General features: G+C 38.5%; 1 long non-coding RNA gene across 1 annotated transcript; it reads right to left on the minus strand.

The window, feature by feature from the left end:
- Positions 1 to 844: 844 nt before the first annotated feature.
- Positions 845 to 10,789, minus strand: LOC138143290 (uncharacterized). The gene is made up of 3 exons (XR_011163655.1): positions 10,517 to 10,789; positions 3,519 to 3,683; positions 845 to 885 (listed from the first exon to the last, which is right to left on the minus strand). It is a non-coding gene; the product is annotated as an uncharacterized lncRNA (long non-coding RNA).
- Positions 10,790 to 22,297: the final 11,508 nt, after the last annotated feature.

A 22,297-nucleotide genomic window follows, 5' to 3' on the forward strand; every position in this document is an offset into this window, starting at 1 on the left:
GTGTGATGCTTATCATTATTTCTTGAGAGGCAATAGTGTCCCAGGCCTCACTGCCACATAGCAACTCAAGTTAAATGTTTGAATTTTAAAAATATGGGCCTTTGCTATTTGGGAAAACTTGTAGTCAATAAAAAAAAAATTTCTCTCAAACAATCCCACCTGCTCTATTCCTTTCCAACTCTAGACTCAATTTTCTGTGCATCTGTGCTGTCTGTTTCATATATTGGTTGGTTGCTGTCCTTCATTCTTGAATGGGACCAAAATGATATATGCTAGAGTCAAGTTTCAGTGTGTCCAACTGTGGCTGATCAGACCAGTATGAGCTCAGAATGCTCTATCACAGGTTGGGCACAAACAGTCCGTGTGAACATCTAGGGTGGTTTCTCTAAACTTGTGCGTCCTATGTTTCCTTTGAGCTGTTTCAATTCTGCTTTGCTCTTAGAGCATAGCACCTTCTCTGATGTGAGCCCTCCATGCTGAGTGGTCCTGTTTCAGTGTCTCCCATGTCATGTAATCAATTCCAAAGTTAAGAGACACCTTGAGAGTGTCCTTGTATTGCTTCTCCTGACCACCATGTGAATGTTTTCCCTGTGTAGATTTTCCATAAAATAGTCTTTTTGGCAACCGTACTCTAGGCTCAAATTTCTGTGCATCTGTATTGTCTGTTTCATATACACATACTGCTGGACATATTTTACAAGGTCTCTATTCAGGAATGTTGAAATTTGGGATTCTTCTACATGAGATGATAATTGGATACATAGAAAGTGATGAGGTAATGACATGAAGTAGTATGTAATAACTAGAAAAGAGCATCCAGGATGGAGCCCTAGAAGATACTCACAGTCATTTGTCTGGACATCAATGAAGAACTAGCAGAGGAGCCTGAGGATAGATAGGAAATAGCAGTGTCACAAAAAGCTAGAGATAAGAAAGTATCCAGAAAGAAAAGATGATCAATGGTATAAAAAACTTTAGAGGTCAAGGACTAAAATTCATTTGAAAACTAGAAATTAGGAGATTGTAGATATCTTTCAGGAACTTCTTCAGAGTATTGGAGATTGATATAATCAACACATTGTCATCCACCAAGAGTATCTAAAAGCCTCAAAATCCACAGAGAATACCTCCTTAATCTAAACAGTGCCCTAAATCTCCTTCATCACTCTATCGAATACATTTGGCAGACATGTTACCCTTTTTATGCCCAATTTGATGTTTATTCAGAAGATAATGGACAAAGTTATTTTTGTTGTTATATCTTCTAAGGATTCTTGGATAATCTTGAAATATTAATTTGAGACATGCTGTAAAAGTGCCTGTCAGGTTGTTTTGTTCTACTGAATCAAATGTTTGTTTGTTTTCAGAATCAACAACAAAAATAATGGTGTCTTATAATCCTTTTAACTGTCAGTCAACTGTGAAATAGTAAAGAGGTGATCGATTGTTGAATATTGTTTGTGAAAGCCTCCTCATTCTGTACTAAAATCCTCATTAAGGGTGACTTCATTTGTGTAAAGATCACCTTTACAAAAATTTTCTATAGATGGAAAAGTAAGCATGTTTTTAATTATTACTGAAGTTTCCTCAGTTAACCTTTTTTTTGGTATCAATAATATCTGAGACTTTTTACACAACTTGATTAACTTTCTCCCCTTTAGATACTTTGTAAATCCATCACTCTGTGCCTTCCCAACTGCACTTCCTCCAGTATGGATCTCCTCTCCATATATTTGATGCAACCAAGCTGCTCTTTTTGTCCTTGTTCTCTGTAGTACTAGTTCTAATTACTCTGAAAGTACCTCAGGGACTGAGATTTTAGGATCCAAATGCAATAGTTCCATTATTCTTGGTGGAGAAAATAATTTGTTAAAATAACTTTTGCAAATCTTTTCCATTCTTTTTTCTGTTTATAGTCCTATGTTCATGTTCACCCATAAATACTCATGGAATAATATTGTTTAGTTAGTTATCTTGTTTTGTTAAAACTTGTTTTACTCCCTGCTGCTTCTCTTTACTTTATGAGAAAATGCTTTATGAGAAAATGTTTGCAACCGTCCATCATCCAACTTCATGGGACTTTATACATAAGTTTATATTCTAACCTTGTCTTGTCTCAGGCAGCCATCTCTCTCCATTGGGCAAGTAAGTTGAATATTTGCTAATTAATATGCTTTATGGGCTCTTTTGTTCTCCCTGGATCAACTAATTTATATTGGTTTAGCTGATGGATAAATTGTTATTGTCAATGCCAGCATCTTTTCTGTTGTCCATTTCCCCTTTTTTAAATTTTCAATAGCTTATTAAAATAATTCAGAGTTAAATCTTCTTAATTGCACCCTATATCTTTTTCTCATTCGTATTTTTCTTATTTATTCTTAACTCTGATTAATTGTAGATAAGGTCTACATATTTAATAAGCCATTTCTCGCATATAAAAATGTAGTCAATTTTATTCTTTATTTGGTGCACATCACGTCCAATTTTTTTTTAAGAAGTGTTCATTAAATAGAGCCATGAAGTTACGGGATAATCAACAAATCTTTGGCCTCTTTTTTCTTTTCTGGAAACACTCTTTCCCATATATTTCTCTCCATCTTTACCATTTCCAGACTTCTCAGAGAAGTCATCAATTATCAGGGTATATTAGTTCAATTTGAAGGATTTTACCAAGTTCTTCATAGAATTTCCTACCACTTCACCCTCAGGAATCGATATTGGTGCTTAAGTTGTAATTATGCTCATGAAGGTCTTTTTTGTAGGTATTTATCATGATGATTGTTTGTCCTATGAAATAATATTTCTTGTACCTGTTGGATCTATGATACAACCCACACTGCTAATTCCTTTCTTTGCTTCTCTAAGGAGTATCCATGAACCATCCTTTCATTTAGCTATAACTTCTTTCTTTCTTCTGGTTTTGTTTATTTCAAGAATATCAAAATTTATATGATTCAGTTTCTCCAGCAACACATTCACTTGAATTAGGATCTCACATTTAGAGTTCCAAAAGTTAAATTAAAGTTTACTGGCAATCTGAACACTGTGTGATTCTTAATACCCTCTAACCCCTTTCGCATTGTCACTGCAGATACAAATGGGAAACATACAGGACTAATAAGGACTAACATGAGGACCTTTTTTTAAAATTTGCTTCATTTTATAGATTGCCAGTGCTAAACAAATTTCATTATCAAGTGACCAGCCTACATGTCTTATTGCATACTAATGATAATACCAGAGTGCTTTAAAGTTTACAGAATTCTTTCCTCACAACAAACATGTGAAGTAGACATAGTACAAGTAATTACTTCCTCCATTGCACAGATGAGGAAATTTAAGGCTCAGAAAAGTAAAGATTTGCTCAAGATTTCCCAGATAGTAAGAGTCAAAGCCTGAAGTCCAATGTAAATATAAAAACCTAAAAAATAAAATAAAATTCCTATGTTCAAGGTGAAGGTTTGAAGGGAGAGTGCATGAAATGAGGCAACAGAGTTCAGAATTTGCATCAGGCTTACCTTTATTTACAATTGTAATGTTGTTGAAAGCCATGTACCAGCAGGAAGTAGACATGTCCAAGTTCTATCACTCTACAGGTGGTAAAGAAGTGAACTGACAGCTTCCATCGTAAACATCATTTTGGAATCACTTCATGCTAAGATTGCTGCAAGAAGCTGTCACAGCTGTACAGAGAAGAAACAAATACATCACTCTCGGTGTGCATTGTACTGAGAACCATGATAACAGACAAATTAAAGGATTCAAGTTCAACTGCTGATACCCAAGTCACACTGCTCTGTGACTTCCCTACTCAGATGATGAATGGGCCTTTTGAAATGCATTTCTCTAACTGTGCCTCAAACTATGTGTAATTTCCAAATCATTTGAAACAGCTTCTATTTAATAGGTTATATCAATCTAGCGGCCTGTCTGAAATCATCCTAGACAAGATGCTGGCATTCTGCAAATCCTACAGTTAGTCTAAGAACAAAATGAATGACATTGTCCCCACCTGCAGAGTCAAAAAAGCTCAAAATGCTGAGCCTGAATCTAATGCTTCCAACAGAGTGGGAAGCAAGACCCCAGGGTGCAGTTCCCAGCTCTGAAACTGGTTGACTAACTATTCTAGCTCATTTGCCAATAATGGGAACCTCACAGAGGTGTGAAATGAAATTATTTGTGTGCATTAATTGTTAAAAATTCCCTTTATCAAATTCAATCTCCAAGATAAATATGTTGCATTTTATGTCCTAACTCTTAGGACAAATGGCATGTAGAAGGACAAATGATACTAGTACTGAAACAGGTCACTGTGATACTAAATCATTTTTCTGGAACCCCAGGAATCACCAGTGAATGCCAAATATAGTTGCAAATTACCTAGACTGGATTGTCATGGTCCATCATTCCCATTGAGCCTTCTCATCATTTCTATTCCTTGCTGACACTTTTTAGAGATACGGGAAATCAAGTGTGATCACTCTGGCAGAGGCATGGGAAGGTATTACAAGCCCTCAGGACCCTTTTTGGCTATTTTAGGCTCAAATTTACTTCAATGGTACTACTTTCCTACCTATTTTCACCATATGTGACTTATAAGATACTCCAAAGAGTTGTCTAGACTAGAGCAGGAGTTTTTAACCAGGCATCTTTGAACTTTTTAATAAAACTGTATTTTAATATAATTGGTTTTCTTTGTAACCCTAGATATTATATTTTATGCATTCAAAAACATTATTCTGGGAAGGGTTCCACAGAGTTCACCAGAATGCTAAGGGGAATGCATAACACAAAACAGTTTAAGAACCCCTGATCTAGAGAAAATCAAACACCCACCCATCTGTCCCCAACTAAAGTATAGATCTGAACCAAAGGAGTAGGTCCATATCCAGGAAAGACTTACATTCCTCTTATCCCTGAAGATGGCTGTGAATATCTTCAGTTAACTCCAGTCCTAACTCAATTCTCCAGGGTAAAACCAAGGGTCCAGAGGGTGTGATTTGGGATTCTTAATAGGGGCTAGTGTGTGCCTTTCAGACCTTAGCCATTTACCCTTTCTCATTCCACTCAAATAGCTCACCATACTTGTTCCCTGCCCTACTTCATTCCTAAACCCCTCACATCCAAGTGTTCTCAAGCCTTATCAACCCTCAGAAGAGGGTTGAGGTGGTATACTGTAAAGCCAAGCACAAGCAGCTTTCCAGAGGACTGCTGCTGTAAATAGCTTTAAGGTTCTGTTCTGTGCTGTGAATATCGAATTGGTGTTATACCTACACAAGAAATGTATATATCTATGAAGTTTATCACATATCCCTGACCATATCATTATTGTATATGCAGAGAACAAATACCATTCTTACCATTTGCCCAAGATTATTTAAAGAGCTACTTGAAATAATAGAAATGGAATACCTTATGAATCACAATCTTTTCCTCCCCTCATTAGATAAATGATTGTCAAAGTCAAAAAACAAATTGATAGCTGTTCAATATTTACATTATTATATGATACCCCAAGCTTCTGTAAGCTATATTTATTATTTATGAGACCATAAACTAGAAATCTTAAAGATCATAAATTTCTTCATCTTGCAAATGAAGAAACTGAAGCTAAGCAGTCAAATGACTTTCTCACACAAGGAAATAAGTAGAGGACTAAGACTCAAACTGAGACCCTCTGACTCCAAATTCAATATTCTTTATTGTTGTGTCATGTTATTCTCACCTTGAAAAATACACTTACTTTTACTATGAGAATTTTGTAATTCCCTTGAAATAAATGGAAAAATTTTAGCACACTGAAAATATTAGAAATGAAAGAGACTGTGGTGATACCCCTAATTCAATCTTTTCTTTTGTAGATGAAGAAATTGAGTCTCATTGAGAGAGGTCAAAAGATTTGCCCAAGAATGTGCAGTAATTGTCAGCTATACACCTAGCTCCTTCACTATACTCAATTATAATAGTTAATTCCAACTATCTAACAAGCATTTACTATGTGCTGATAAAGAGAGAGAGATCTATTGCTAGATTGTTGATAGTGAAAGTGCTGATCTGCACTGGTAGAAGGGTTTCCTCATTTGGGAGCTCCCTATACTAATAACATCACAAATCCAGTTCCTTTCCCTATGTTCAAGGCACTGTATTGGGTGTTAGTAAATTTAAACACCCTGGAGTCAGGAGGACCTGAGTTCAAATCCAGCCTCAGATGCTTGACACACTTACTAGCCGTGTGACTGTGGGCAAGTCACTTAACCCCAACTGCCCTCCAAAAAGCAAAAAAAAAAAATTTTTAAACAAAACAATCCTGACTTTTAAGGAATTTACACTCTACTGAGAGAAGAAGTATATACATAAATAAATACAGGGCAAGGAAAACTGATGAGGGAAAGAAAAGACTAATAATTAAAGGAGAATGAGGGGGAGGGAATTATCTGACTTAGACCTTGATGGAAGATAAATTTTCTGAGTGCCTAAAATAGGAAAGAAATGTGTACAGATGTGGGCAACAACTTGAGGAAATCTATGCTAGGCTGGAATATTTGGGGAACATCTAGTGGTTAAGCCTGTCTAGGTATAGATTTTGTAAAGATTGAAGTCAGGGGTAGCTAAATGGAGGTCATTTGGTAAATTTATAGCTAAAGAATTTTAATTTAATCCTAGGGACAATGGAAAGCAGCTGGATACTTTTGCTTTTGGAGCAAAGGAGTTACATAGTCAGACCTGGGCCTTAGAAAGATGATCCTGCCTACCATATATGTAGAGGACAGAAAGGGAGAAGACTGGAAACAAATAATTCAGAAGAGGTGATAAAGACCTGAACTAAAGTGGTAACTGTGTCTGTGCAGAGATGGGGGCAATTACAAGGAAGGTAATGGACATAGAATCAATATCACCTGGTAACTACACTGGACACATTACTTCTACTAAGAGAAGAAGGGAAAAGCAAAGTGATAGCAAGGAGGCACTAGCAGCCCCAAAATGATCATCAACCACTTTTTTGCTATTCTCCTAGGCAGGAAAATGCCAGCTATTAAATGAGGTCTGCTTTACTTCAACTTAATCCAAACATTGACTAAGCACCTAATACATGCAGGAATTACTTTTCTAGGCACCAGTTGTTGCCTTTTTAGCACACTCTGTGAACGATTTTTTTCTTCTGCTAAGGAGCCGAAGGACCTGTAGTGCTTTTAGTTAATTACTCTTCAATAGGAAAGCCAATTTCTCTGCTTGGGTTTTGACATGTGGTAAATAATTCAATTTTCTATGTGTTTTCCTAACAGATCTACTTAATGTCCCTGAACTCAGAGACCTGACAAAACAGGCGACACATTCATGGTCTCACTTCACAAGCAAACACGTTTCTACAATGAAGAGAACATCTCAATGATGGTCCAATTAAAACATAAAATGAAGGCATCATTGGGGGGGAGGGGAAGGAAAGGGAGGAAGAATAACAGGGAGGAGGGCAGAGGACTAAAATCCTAGTAAGAGGTAGACAAAAAGCTGCTAGAATTGATAGGGTGCTTGGGTGCCTGTGCTTGAACCCCAATTTGAAAAATCACATCCAGTTCCAAAATCACATTTCTCCCTAGCCTCAAATCTCCCTAGCCTCAGAGCATTACCTCTGCCCACTTATCCCTTTGCCAGTATTCTGCCTAGCAGTCATTCAAGATAAAGCCCCAGTCAAATGCTTATCTCCCCTTGGTACAATAACAAGCTACACCTATGAATCCTTCATTAGATTATCTATTAAGTAACTCCCTAGCTCATTATATACATCCTGAATCCCTCCTTATGTATGCTTTAGGCTTAGGATATACTAAACTCCCAACATCCATCTTGTCAAACATGACAAACCACACCTCCGTGTAGTTCCCCCTAGGACTATTTCCCAGTGAATTCTGAGCAATATGCCTGTGTAGTAGATATTAAAAGTACGTGTTCCTTTAAGAACTGAGTTAAGAAAACTCCTTAACTCCTCCCTAAACCCACCCTGACTCACTAGTTAGCATATTTGGCACAGGATCTACTATAGATTATCCTATATAAACTTTAACTGTACTCCTCTAAGGTTGCAAGTTCCCTAAGAACTCTTGCCCACTGAAGAGCATTACAATAAATCTTTGGCACCTTGACTTAAAGAATGCTTGAGTCCATGAATTCATTGCAGACTGCTTTCCAGGGACTCTGGTTATTGGGGTTCCTAGACTTCCTGACCCCTTGAACCACATCAGAGCCATAAGAAGGGAAATTTCCATGAGGGTTCCATTTGAAAGATTTCCATTTAACCAGTGCTTTGCTTTGAATTTTCATAATACAACAGTATCTTCAGTTTGATAAGCCAATCCTACTCCCCTTCGTTGTTATTTTTTTTTAAAAGAAGAATGTATTAAGAAAGCATAAGCATTGGCTGCAGAGTGAAAGAACCTGGATTTAAAGTCCTATCTCTGACCTTTAGTACTAATGTGACTTTGATAGGCCACTTAATCTCCCAGAGCCTCAGTTTCCTCATCTGTAAAATGAGAGGGTTAGACTAGATGGTCTCTAAGGTCCCTTCCAGTTCTCAATCTAAGATCCTATGAGGGAATTTACAGAACTTGATGCTACATATTATACAAGGGAAACTAGGTTTAGTCAATGCTTTCATGAAATTTGCAAACTAATGAAATTACCGTGAGAATAAAAAGAAGTATTTCCCTTCCTAAATTCTAGTTTTGTGACTTCATCTAAATCACATAACTTCTGAAACTCAGTTTCCTTCCTCTATAAGAGAGGAATCCCATTTGCACTATCTAGTTCTTAGGACTGTTTATATAATCATAGAATAATAAGATTTAGAATTAAAAGGGAACTCAGACTTCATGCTCCACACAGCTGACAAGTTAATATTCCTATGGAACACATCTGACCATGTAACTCCCTAATTTGAAAAAATCTTTAGCATCTCCCTATTGCTTATTTATTGTTATATAAAATAGAGGTGAGACTGGTCAATTATATTGGATAGCATCTTGGGCTTGGATTTAGAAAGACTCAAGTTCAAACACCACTTCAGATACTTACTGGACAAATAATCAACCTTTATTTACCTCAGTTTCTTTAACTGTAAAATGAGAATAATAACAGCACCTACTTCACAGGGTTATTGTGAAGGTCAAATTGTTGTACCCAGAAAACGTGAGCAAGACCTAAGTAACAATTTAGAATTGGAACCTTATCAAGCCACATGGCAGGCTGGCGAGGTACCACCCCACAGTCCCAGGTCGTGCAGCAGAGATCTCAGGTAAAGCCTCAGCTTTTAAAGGGACACCACATGGCCAAGGGTTAGGTATTATGTAAGCAGAAACTTCAGAGACCAAAAACAGTGATTGGTCGGTACACACCTCGAAATTCCTGCCAGTGCCAAGTCTCCCTGACCCTGAAGCCCGCCCAACTCTGAAGTAAGGAGCTAAATCTGGCAGTCTGCTCACTTCCTTGAGGGAGAGCTGAGATTGGGGGATGGGAAAGCCAGGTACAACAAAATGAGATCATATTTGTTGTTTGTTTAAAGCCCTTAGCACAGAACCTGACACATAGTAGTCACTATGTAAATGCTTATTCCCTTCGCTTCTGGGATAAAACAGAAATTCCATAGCCTGTCATTTAAGGCTTTCCATAATTTGCTCTCCATTTATCTTTTCAGACAGTTTATGCAACTTCCCTTCACACTTCCTACATCCCTGGCAAACTCCTGCCCATGAAATACAGTCCCACCTCACCTCTTCCTCTTAGAACCTCAAACTTCAAAGCTCTATGTCACTTTGATGAGGTACAGGCTCTGGAAACCCCCTTGAGCTCTCCTTGAATCTTCCCACAAGAGGCATTTGCCTGAGGCTATAAGCCTTTCATTATAGCTGGGCCCAAATCTCTGTTACTAGCCTGGCCCTCCATTGTCCAGCTTACCCCACCCAACTTGATCCTCCCAAAATATCTATACACCCTTACACTAGCCTAACCCTCCATTGTGTGTCATCTCCAGGTAGCCTCCAGCTACTTCCCACCCTTAATCTCTCATTACAGGAGTCTGACCTCATTTGACTACTCCTGAAGACCCTCCCCAAACTCCTCCTCTAGACCAACCCTAAATCTTCCCACAACCATCTGGTTTCCATGAAGGAGCTGGAGAAGTATCCATGGAAGACTCACTGTGTCAGATTATTCTGGTCTGCTTGTCTAATACAAGCATCAGATACCAAGGTTCCTTAAAAGTCTACCCATTATGGTGAACCTTTAATAAACTTTGCTTTACTTTGGCTGAGAGGAGACTTGAGTCGAATTCATTCGGCAGGACCTGGTGTGTTGGTATTCTGGGGTTTTGAGCACCCCTAAACCTCAAACCTCAACATTTTATGGTTCCCTGCCGTCAACATAACCATGTAACTCTCCTACTCAAGAAACTTAATTGGTTCCACTCACCATCCTCTTGACTTCAAAGACCAAAGCACCATTTCCTGGCCACTCAGCCCTCACTCACCTCTCTCTGTTGTTCTTACATCATTCTGGAAGAGCACCTTTGACATCAGGAGGGTGCTGACTGAACTTGCAAGTGAATTGGATTTAAGTGAGGCAGAGCTGTGCAAAGTCCTCAGCCTCACTCTCTCCTCCAGAGTCTGAGTACTCAGAGTCCAATGGCAAGAAGTAAGTCTGGATGACTCCTGATGGCTCCCACCACCACCCTTAATTCCCTCTATAAGTTCCTTGAGGCTATCTCACTTTTGCATTTGTGTGCCCAGTGCTTAGCACACCACTAGACAAATACAGTAAATATTTCCTAAATGTTGTTGATGCATATAAAAAAAGAAGACACTTCAGAAATTAACTGGTCCAGACTTGAATATTTGTTCCAGACCTATTAGAAATGGGATCAGGATTGCTCACTTCTGGTGCCCCACCCCAGCTGAGCTCTTACCCTTCTTGCTAAAACCCTGCAGTGCCTAATCCCAGCTGAGTTCCTGGTGGCTGCAAACAGGAGTCAAGAGCTCTCTTCAACATTTACTAGTTTGTCTTGGCTTATAATTTTTTAAATCATTTTTGTTCTATTCTTACCAGTCTGGAAGTAGTAGCAGACTGCATCTTCCTCCCTGCTTGGTTACAACTTCACAGAAAAGATGTTCCTCCCAGGTTAAACTTACCAACTTCAACCTCATCACCATGCTGCTAACTCAGTCTTTGATTAACACCACCTTCTTCAGCTTTCTCTCCTCTCTGATTGGAGGGCTGGCTAGAGGAGAGAATACCAAACTCTTCCTAATACCTTCAGTTACAGAGAGCAGAAACTGGACTTACACACTCATTCCAATATGCATCTGCTGGTCTGGCTGGCTTCAACTGCATGGAACAAGAAGCCCTTGCCCAGTACCTCCTAGTCCTCACCCCCAACCCATTTCCTGCCTCTTTTTGTGTGCTGTTTCCCCCTCCCATTAAATTTTTTTTAATTAATTTGTTTATTTATTTTTAGTTTACGACATTCAGTTCCACAGTCCCTTGACTTTCAAATATTCTCCCCCTTCCCCTCCTACTTCTCTCCCCCCAGCCCCATCATGGCGGCATGCACTCAAATATAGGATTTACAAATATCTTCCTGTTAATAATTACTCAGGTTGTAAAGAAGGATCATAACTGATGGGATGTCATTGGGAAAGAGGAAACAAAACAAAACAAGAAAAAGAAACAGAGCAAGTAGTTTGTTTCAATCTGCATTCAGACTCCACAGCTCTTTCTCTGGATGTGGATATCTCTTTCAATCATGAGTCTTTTGGAGTTGTCTTATAACCTTACATTGCTGAGAGGAGCCCAGTCTCTTGAAGTTAGTTGTCACACATACATTGTGTCTGTGATTGTGTACAGATTTCTCCTGGTTCTTCTCTTCTTGCTCAGCATCAGTTTATATAAATCTCTCCAGGTTATTGTGAAGTCCGACTGCTCCTTATTTCTTATAGCACAGTAGTATTCCATTACATTCATATACCACAACATGTTCAGCCATTCCCCAATTGATGGGTATCCCCTTGATTTCCAATTCTTTGCCACCACAAAAAGAGCTGCTATAAATATTTTTGTACGTATGGGTCCTCCTCCCACTTCTCTGATCTCTTTGGGATATAACCCTAGAAGTGGTATTGCTGGGTCAAAGGGTATGCACTTATTTATAGCCCTTTGGGCATAGTTCCAGATTGTTCTCCAGAATGGTTGGATCAGTTCACAAATCCAGCAACAATGCATTAGTGTTCCAGTTTTTCCACATCTTCTGCAGCATTTATCATTTTCCTGTTTTGTCATCTTAGCCAATCTGGAAGGTAAGATGTGGTACCTCAGAGTTGCTTTGATTTGCATTTCTCTAATCAATAGTGATTTAGAGTGAAATGCCCATGGCCTCAAATGCTAAGTTCCAGTATGTAACAAGTTTGGAAAATTACTGAATTCTTCCTCAACTCTTACGTGCTTAGCCAGGAGCCCCTCTCTTGTGAGAAACAGACCTGGCCATACTTCCTGATAAGATGTCAGAATGATCCTGGACATCTGGGTCTCACAATAAATCAGGGTAAGGACTATACAACTGTCCAGACCAAGGCCTGGCTACAACGGATGTGCTTATCTACCATGGTCAGACTAACTTTACTTCCCACAAGACTAACTTTATTTCCCACACCTATTTTTGCTGGTTTTTTACTTTAAATATTCCCCCTTTCCCGATGGTCAGGGCAGCTCTCCTAAGGTTTCCTTGGGAGACTGTCGCTGGCCAGCTTGATAAAATGAAGCTCAGAACTATTGGCTTGGCTTGGGTCATTTCTCTCTATCAGTCCATTTCAAGAGCATTTTTTTCATATGCTTATAGATATCTTTAATTTCTTCTTCTGAGAACTACCTGTTCATATCCTTTGACCATTTATCAACTGGGGAGTGGTTTGTATTCTTACAGATTTGACTCAATTCTTGTATATTTTAGAAATAAGGCCTTTATCAGAGACACTGGTTATAAAAAATTCTTTCCCAATTTTCCACTTCCCTCTTAATCTTGGTTACATTGGCTTTACTTGTAAAGAAACTTTTCAATTTAATGTAATCAAAATTATCTATTTTATAATGCTCCCTAACTCTTGTTTCATCATAAAATCTTCCCCTTTCCATAGATCTGACAGATAAACTTTTCCTTACTCTCCTAGATTGCTTACAGTATCAGCCTTTATACCTAGATTACACACCCATTTAGATTTTATTTTGGTGTGCAGTGTTAGATATTGGTCTATGCCCAATTTCTGGCATAATATGTTCCAGTTTTCCCGGCAGTTTTTGTCAAATAGTGCATTCTTATCCCCAAAACTGCCTCCCATTAAATTTTAAGCTCCTTGAGGGCAGGGGCTGTCTTTCTTTTTATCAGTTGTATCCCCAGCTATTAGCACAGTGCTTGGCACATAGTAGACCCTCAATAAATGTTTACTGGGTTGGATGGGATTGGAAAGAAGAAGAAGAATAAAAGAAAAACTGAAGGAAAATAGAAGTTGAGTATTCTGCCTTCTTTCTGCTATCCATTATAATTATGAGAAACACACTTGTGGTGATCGAAGGACTTTGCAGATAGGGTCAGGGAGTTAGCCCAGGACAAGCTTCCCCCTGCTTTTCTGCTGACGCTTAGGAAGCTCCAAGTAGGATGATGCCCCCTTAAAACGGCAAACCCCTTCTCACTGAAAGAACTCAGAAACAGAGTGTGCAAAGGAAGGTGTTTATATGCTTCTGGCAAGGAAGCAGGCTTGGTGCTCACCAGGGACACACCAACACTGACTCAGAAGCAGGAGTGAGGTTATTCAGTTCTGTCCTTCCTGGAAGACTTAGGATAAATCAATTTCCTCACTTTATTTCCCTACATTCCCCCTATATATGCAGATTACATAGGCATGGTAGTGGGGATACTTGAGATCTGACCTGCCCTGACCTTTTCTAAGCTGTGAGCCATATCCCCACCTTTCAAGTTCCCTCTAGCCATTGTCATAGTTCCTGGAAGGCCAGAGTTTTAGTAAAATAAGATAATTGAGCTTCTCCACAGCTATTGATTATCTTCCAATAACTTTTGTGGGAGCAAAACAAGATACCATTATATCCCCTCTTACACTATCTTTCTACCCACACCAAGAACTCTTATCCAGATCTTCCCTGACTTCCTCTTAAGCACAAATCTTTGGAGAGAAATAAAAGTTCCTTTGTTTTTTAGACATTTATCACAAGCTTCAGTTCACACTGCACTTTAGCCTGACTGTTATTTTTACAGGGCCTTTCCCCTCTTCTGTATTCATCTTCACTTCTATCTCTTGTATGATGCTCTTTCAAATGTGAATTGATCACAGCCAAGACAGTCTCTTTATACTCAAAAATCAAGGCTGACTTGTTTCTTTGCAGTTAAGCCCCATGAGGTCAGGTCTCCTCTAGTCAAAAAGACTGCTGCATTTAGGATAACTGCAAAACTGCAAGGTGGTACTGGTGTTTTCCCTTGCCATAACCCCTGTTTTTATAAATTTACCACAAGAACAAAGAAAACAAAGTTGTTAGATTGCTTTAAAGGTGAATTAAATGATAGTGCTTTGTTTGAGAGGAGGCAATGTATAAGCTTGGCCTTATGGTGTCTATAAACATGGTACTTAGGTTGCAGCTAAAATGTTGGTGCTATAAATTCTTTCCATTCTATACCCATATTACTTGTGCTCTAAAAAAAAATCATCTGTAATACCTGCTACCACATAGTATAAATGTGTTTGGCTACACGAATATTATTTGTCACTCTGGATTTACTGTTCATTCAAACAGAGATGGCTCTCAAACCAATACATGCTCCACCAAGGTCACTGAAATGCCAAAATGTTCCACATGTAGAAATGTACCCCCTACTATTGCTCTCCAAAGAAATGCAGGTCAGTCAGTCAAGGAACAAGCACTTTTAAAGTGCCAGCTGTGTGCCAGGTACTGTGCTGTGTTGGGACTTCTAAAACAAAGGGGAAATAATCTGCCCATAAGAAGTATAACTTCTGCTAGGAGGATGTTCACAAATAAATAAATATAAGCTATATACAAAATAAAGTTGCGTGGCTTAGGGGAGGAAGCGGCACAAACAATTGATAAAATTGGGAATGACCTTTTGAAGGAAGGCGTATGGGAGATAATCCTTGGAGAACTCAAACAGGTCATAAGAGTTAGAGGTGAGGAGAGAGTGTAAATGCCAAGACACAGGGTCAGGATATAAATGTTATATATGAAAGCAACAAATAAGTAAGTTTAGCTAGTGCATGGCATAGAGTTTAGAAGTAGGAGAAGAAGGTGTAATCAGCTTGGAAAGGAGGCTGAAGCCAGACTGTGAAGGGCTTTAAATTATACTAGAGGCAATAAGGAGCCGCTAGAACATTTTCAGTAGGGGAGTGTCATGGTCAAGAATCATGGTTTAGGGACTGATAATCATTTAATATCAATTTAAATAAGGTCCAGAGCTTGAACTAATGAACCAGAAGAAGAGCCTGGACCCAACAGCTTCTTTGTTCTCTGAGTAAACTCAGAGAATACCTCTTCCTATATCAACAACCCCAGATGGGGCTGATTTAAAAACATTTTTTTCTTCTGATTAAGGATGAGACTCTGAACCCGAGACACTATCTTGAATAATGGAACTTTTTCTTATCTTAATATTTTATGGACAAATACTATGTTATGGCATGTTAATGATAAAGAAAACAGATGTTCTAGGTGGCAAATTTAAATGACACCTTATCAATTCTTATCTTATTAAGAAAATTCCTTTCTTCATAAATGTGACCCTGAGTTGGGATTGCTTTAAAATGTATTTAAACTTTCTCATTCTTTTGTTCAGGCAGTCAGAACTTAGGCTTTGACTCCTTGTACTTACGAGCTTGCAAACTTCATATAGCTTTAAAGGAATAAATAAGATGAATTCACATATCACCTGGACTGTTTGCCTCCTTTAACTGAATTTTCAGTTTGACAGGATATAAATTTGGAAAGTATGAGGAGAATAATTAGAGAGGAGAGAGATTAAGCATAGGAAGATCAATTAGGAAACCATTTTAATGGTCCAGGTGAGAGAAAATAAAATCCTGGAATAAGGTGATTGGTCACATGAATAAAAAGAATAGACATCTGAGAAATGTTGAGGAGGTAGAAAAAACAAGACTTGGAAACTAATTGGATGGGAAGAGTAAGAAGTTGACTATGACTAAGGTTTTGAACCTGAGTGACCTGAAGAATGGTAGTACCCTCAACAAACATTAGGAAGTTAGTGGGAAAGGTGAGGGAAGGGGAGAGTGGACAGAGATGTTGTATTCTGATTTGAACACATTGATTTTGAGATGCCAATGGTACATGCAGGTAAAGATGTGTGTCTGTGGGAAAAGTTAATAAGCTCTCCCATTAACCAGGTATAATCCCTACAGCTGGGAAGATAAAACAGGACACCAACCAAAACTCCCCAAATTTTGCTTCTCTATTTCTTCCAATTACTTGCCAAGCAGATCCAAATCTTTAATTCCTCCCATTATTCTTTGTCCTCTAATATGTAGATGCCAATGTGTTTTTGTTGTTTGTCCTTCATTCTCAGAGGACCAACTACATTAGGTTGCAAGTGAATTGCATTTAAGTGAGGCAGAGCTGTGCAAAGTCATCAGCCTCACTCTCTCCTCCAAAGTCATCAGAGTCCAGTGGCAATATATAGGTCAAGATGCCTGAGATGGCCCAAGGGCACAGTGAATAAAGTGCTGGCTTGGAGTCACTAGTGCCTGAATTCAAATTTGACCTCAGACACTTACTGCTTGAGTCACCTCAGGCAAGTCACTCTGTTTGCTTCTGTTATCTCATTGCAAAAAAGGGATAATTTTACCTACCTCTCAGGGTTGCTATGAGGATCAAATAGGATAATATTTCTAAGGCATTTAGCACAGTACCTGGAACATAATAAGTGCTTAATAAAGGCTTATTTCCTTCCTTCCTTTACTATCTCCTTTAACCAGTTTTCACATCAATGTACTTAACAATCCATATGGGATGATATCCTTGGTCTTCTATTTGTCTCCTTATAAACAAAGACCTCCCTATCCACCCCACAAGGAGATCAGCAGTACTACTTTGTGAACCTACGTCACAAGAAATCTCAGAGTACCTTTAAATTCATAATTGTCTTTTACCCTGTACATTGTCTATTGTTTCCTGATGCTTTTTGTTCCTTTACTCATCTCCCAGATTAAATCTGAATTCTAAAATTCAGAGTATACCACTCCATTGCACTATATTTTCAATGTGGCTCTTCAAGCACTGTTCTGACTACAAAACTTCTTGGCTGACAAAAAGGCAGAGCTGGAATCAATAGACTGAACTTATGGAGACAAAGATGTTAATTCAATATAAGGAAAAAATACTAACAATCAGAGATGTTCAAAAATGAAAGATATAGCGAGTTCCCTATCAACAAAAATCAGAAACTAGATGACCATTTGGTAGATATGTTATAAAAAGAGTTTCATACTTTGGGCAGAGATTGAACTAAATGCCTACAAAGGGACTTTCCAACTCAAAGATTTTATGGTTCTACACCCATATCCCAACTATTCATTTTTAAAAAGAAAATTCAATTCAATCAAATTTATTTTTCTCAAACATTTCGTACATAATTTCTTCACTCCAAACTTGATTCCTCTTCTACTCCACCTATCCAAATTCTATTCAACCTAAAAGTCAATCTCATATTCACCTGTAGAAGAAGTCATTTGCCATTATTCTCAATCCACAATGATTTTCCCTTTTCTGCACAAAATAAGATGTTTCTTATATTTTTTATCTCTGTCCTATGTCTCTGAATTGAAATTATACATTCCTCTAAAGGTAAAGACCATATCTTAGACTTTTTTAAAACCACCCTTCATCTCCAGAAATACAATATTAACATGTTCCAGGAGCTCAATGGGCATTTTGTTAATTGGCTAAGGACATGAACAGATAGACTGCCCACTTTCATACTGTTCTCAACAGAGCATCATAAACCAATGCTGAAACCATTGACCATTTACCTCAGATTGAAGGGTCAACCTGTTTGTTTCAAAGGTTTGGTTAAAGGAGACAAACAAATAGTAATATAAAATTACAACATTAATTTGTTATTCCCTTAAGGCTAGCTTTCCTGCTTGTACATGGAGTGCAGGACTAGAGTCCTGACTGAAAAACAAAAGAATGAGAGAGCTAAAGTACATTTTAGGACCATCCCCATTCAGGGTGGCTGAGCATAGCAGCAAGCACCCTAGCATCCCCAGGATGTCTGCCAACACAGGTTCTTAGATCTGCTTTTCTAAAGGAAAGCAACTCAAAATGGGTTAACAATCTTGCTTTAATCAAACATATGTCATTTACCTAGTTCAGGGAGAAAAGGTCAGCACCCCAAACTTCAGAGAATACAAACAAGTTACAAGAAGACAGAGAAACAGATCAGCAGACAGGCTTCTAGCTGTCTGACCATTACATCCATACCTAGTCAGTTACCAGAGAGGGAAGCACCAACATCTGGGTTTTCAAAGCCGGGGGGCTCAATGGCTGCCCAGAGTCTCGTCTGGTCAAATCACACAACTCTTCTCAAAATTTCACTAGCTAAGCAGACCTTTAGAAACACAATACAATTTTAGAAAGATGGCAACAACATAACAATGAATTTCATATAACATCAACTGACTCATAGAATAATTGATCTTATCACTCCTGGCATTCAAAAACTACTTCAAAGTTAGAGAGATAATAATATTGTATCCAACATATAGCAGTTATTATATTAAACATTTTACAATCATTATACCATTTTAATCCCATAACAACCACTATTATTTTTTTTCCCTTTACAAATTCAGGAAATAGGTCAAACAGAGATCACAAAAACTTCTGGTTATTAAAGAACCAGCAATCCAAATATAAACAATTTCCAGCTTCTTAACAATTAATTCTCAGAATCTGCTAAGATGTTTTTTAGCTATATCTAACTTTTCATTGTAATTACAGTTTGGCCAGACCAGAAACTACAAGAACACTAAAGGAAAAGCAACCTTTTGAAATTTTTGACTGCCAGTTAGATCTAACAAGATAACAAACTCATTCACAGAACACACAATACAGACACAGAGACATTGACAGACAACTGACAAAATACAAATACAGACAATACAGACACAGAGACATTGGTAACAACTGACAAAATACAAATACAAGGTCCATATTTAACTACCAAAATGAAGAGGGTGATCATTATTCAAGGATTCAAGATCTGGCAGGGTAGGAATGGATGGGGGTTAAATCCTGCAAATTTTTGCTTGGAGCACCTCTACGGTCATTGGGGGGTGGTCTCGGTGACCCTTATTTTTCCGATATTCTAGAACCCTAAGCCTTGTCCTACATTCTGCCTTCTAGTGTCCTGGGTTTTTTGCAATAATGGCAAATACCAGACTTGGAGCCTTTAGCCACATCTGGAGTAGGGTGTGGGCTTGGAATGGGAGTTGTTTGAAGTTCCCCTTTTGCTTCAAGGTCCTCCTCAGCCTCTGTTGTTAGGATTTTGGCAAACTGGGAAGTAAGCTCAGCTATTGCCTGTAAGAAATTTTTAAGGGAAATAGAGGGGTTAGCAGGTACTGGGGAAGGAAGGGCTGATGCTGAAGCCAACATAATTTAGGGTTATCCTTACACTAGCACTGGCAATATGTGTGATCTAAATTTCTGAGATTGGTCTCCAGAGGGGATCTAGTCAATACAGAGAGATCCCAGAATCAAAATTTTGCTCTCCAGAAGGGATCTAATTAACACAGAGAGATTCCAGAATTTCTTTCCAGAGGGGATCTAGTTAACACAGAAAGATCCCAGGGCTAACTTGAAGGAAATTTCAGACTTCAACCAAACTGGTGGGAAGTTCATTGGAAATTGGGAGTAGAAGAACTCACCAACCTCATTGAGGTCAAGATTCCAGAAAGAATGAATCCTGAGGCACCTGAATCATTAACTTTGATGAAGTGAGGTGCTGTTCAGCTATTCAGCAGTTCCAATCTAATGTCATGGCACCATTGCTATCGACCTGTTTCACAAGATTTGGTTAAAGGAGACAAACAAATAATAATATAAAATTACAACATGTATTTGTTATTCCCTTAAGGCTAGCTTTACTACTTGTACATGGAGTACAGGACTAGAGTTATGACTGAAGAACAAAATAATGAGAGAGCTTAAGTACATTTTAGGACCATCCCCATTCAGAGTGTCTGAGTCACACAAATTTATGATCCCCTTAATGGTTTAATCATCGTATGAGAAAGGAATTTTCTTAATTGAATAAATAGTAAATACAATAAAACAAGAGAAATGACAAAGTGTCAGTTGAAATTATGATTCAGAATATCTGTGTTTTCTTTACCATTAACATTCCATAACATGTTATATGCCCAGAAAATCTTAAGAAAAAGTCCCATTACTCAAGTTAATGCCTTGAGTCAAAGGTCTCGTCCTTAAGAGCCATAAAATAGGCCTCTTCTGGTTGACATAAGGAGAAGCATTCTCTGAGAGTGAGACAAAGCTGGGTCTGTTTGGAATTTATGATCTCTGGATGCCTGTGTTAAATCCTACTCCCAGCCTTATCTGGTCTCTGGAGTGGCTGAGACAGAAAAGGAGCCTTTTAAAAAAATGAGGCAAGGTAGTCTGTTTGATTAATTCAAACTTTGGCCAAAATATGATATTAAATGATTATCAGAAGTCAATCCTTCTCTAGTTGAACTTCCAACTGAAGAAGAGGTTTTGAATTCCATTAAGGTTCCTTTCATATGGTAAAGTGTTTGGTGCTGATTCCATTCTAGCAGAGGTCTAAAAGGCAGAGGATCCACAGTTCATACAATCTTCTGGGCTATGGGGCAAGAGGAAGTTATCTTCCCAAGAGATCAAGGGCTCTATTGTCCATCCACATTAAGGAAAAGGAAATAAGTTGTCCTATGACAACTATAGTGGGGTCTCTCTCAGTTTTTGCTAGCAAGATTCTTACCAGGGGGGGAGGTTAGGTGGTGCAGTGAATAGAGCACCGGCCCTGGAGTCAGGAGGACCTGAGTTCAAATCCGGCCTCAGACACTTAACACAAAAACTAGCCATATGACCTTAGGCCAGTCACTTAACCCCAATTGCCCTCCAAAAAGCAAAAAAAAAAAAAAAGATTCTTACCAAAGTCCTCCTTAATCAGTTGATCCTTCCCCTGGAAGATGGTCATCTACCTGAGAGCCAGTGTGGCTTCAGAAAGGGCCAAGGAACAATCAATATGGTGTTTGCTGTCTGATATCTCCAGGACAAATGCTAGGAGCAGAATGAAGGTCTGTACACAATGTTCATCTATCTAAACAAGGTCTTTGATATTGTAAGTTTCCAGGGTCTGTGGAAGATCATGGAGAAATTTGGTTGCCTCGAGAAGTTCATCAGTATCGTATGCTGGTTTCATGATGGCATTCTTTCATAGGTTCTGAATAACCTCATGCTTTCTCAGGCACATGAAGTGAAGCAAGGCTGCGTGTTTTTTAGCATATTTTCAGAGATGTCAGATGCCTCTGGTGAGGATGCAAACAGCATCAAAGTTGCTACCACACTGATATAAATAATTTGATTTCAAAAGGTTATAAGCTAAGACTAAAGTGAAGAGGGCATTAGTACATGACTTTTTCCCCACAGATTATCATGTTCTCAGTGCAACCCCTGAGATTGAAATGCAACAAAATATGGATCAATTCTCTGCTGCTTGTGCTATTTTTGGTTTAATAATTAACACTAAGAAAACACACGTTCTCCACCAGTCAACACTACACCATCCTTATGTGAAACCATCAGTTATAGCAAAAAGAGAAGTATTGAATGCTATAGATAAGTTCAAACATGAAGGTGAGAAGAAGCTATACAGGGATATTTTTAAGGTCTCTCTAAAGAACTTTGATGTCAATTGTGAAACATGAGAGATACTAGCACAGAACTGTCCAGCATGGGCCTCCCTGAATCAAAGAAGGTACTGGGCTTTATGAGCAAAAAAGAATTGTGGTAGCTCAAAAGAAAAATGAGAAGTTTAGAGACATCTCCTTCCCAAATGGTCATACAAACTATTGGTGCCCAACCTGTGGAAGAGCCTTCCAAGTTCATATTGGTACGATCAGCCACAGCCAGACATTCTGTACATGGACCCTGACATAATGTTGATCTTCTTTGAGCATGAAGGACAAATAACAAC

This window comes from Petaurus breviceps, unplaced genomic scaffold, assembly GCF_028583685.1.
Source record: "Petaurus breviceps papuanus isolate PSGF00001 unplaced genomic scaffold, PetGlider_PUasm1.0 90638, whole genome shotgun sequence".
Lineage (NCBI taxonomy): Eukaryota > Metazoa > Chordata > Mammalia > Diprotodontia > Petauridae > Petaurus > Petaurus breviceps.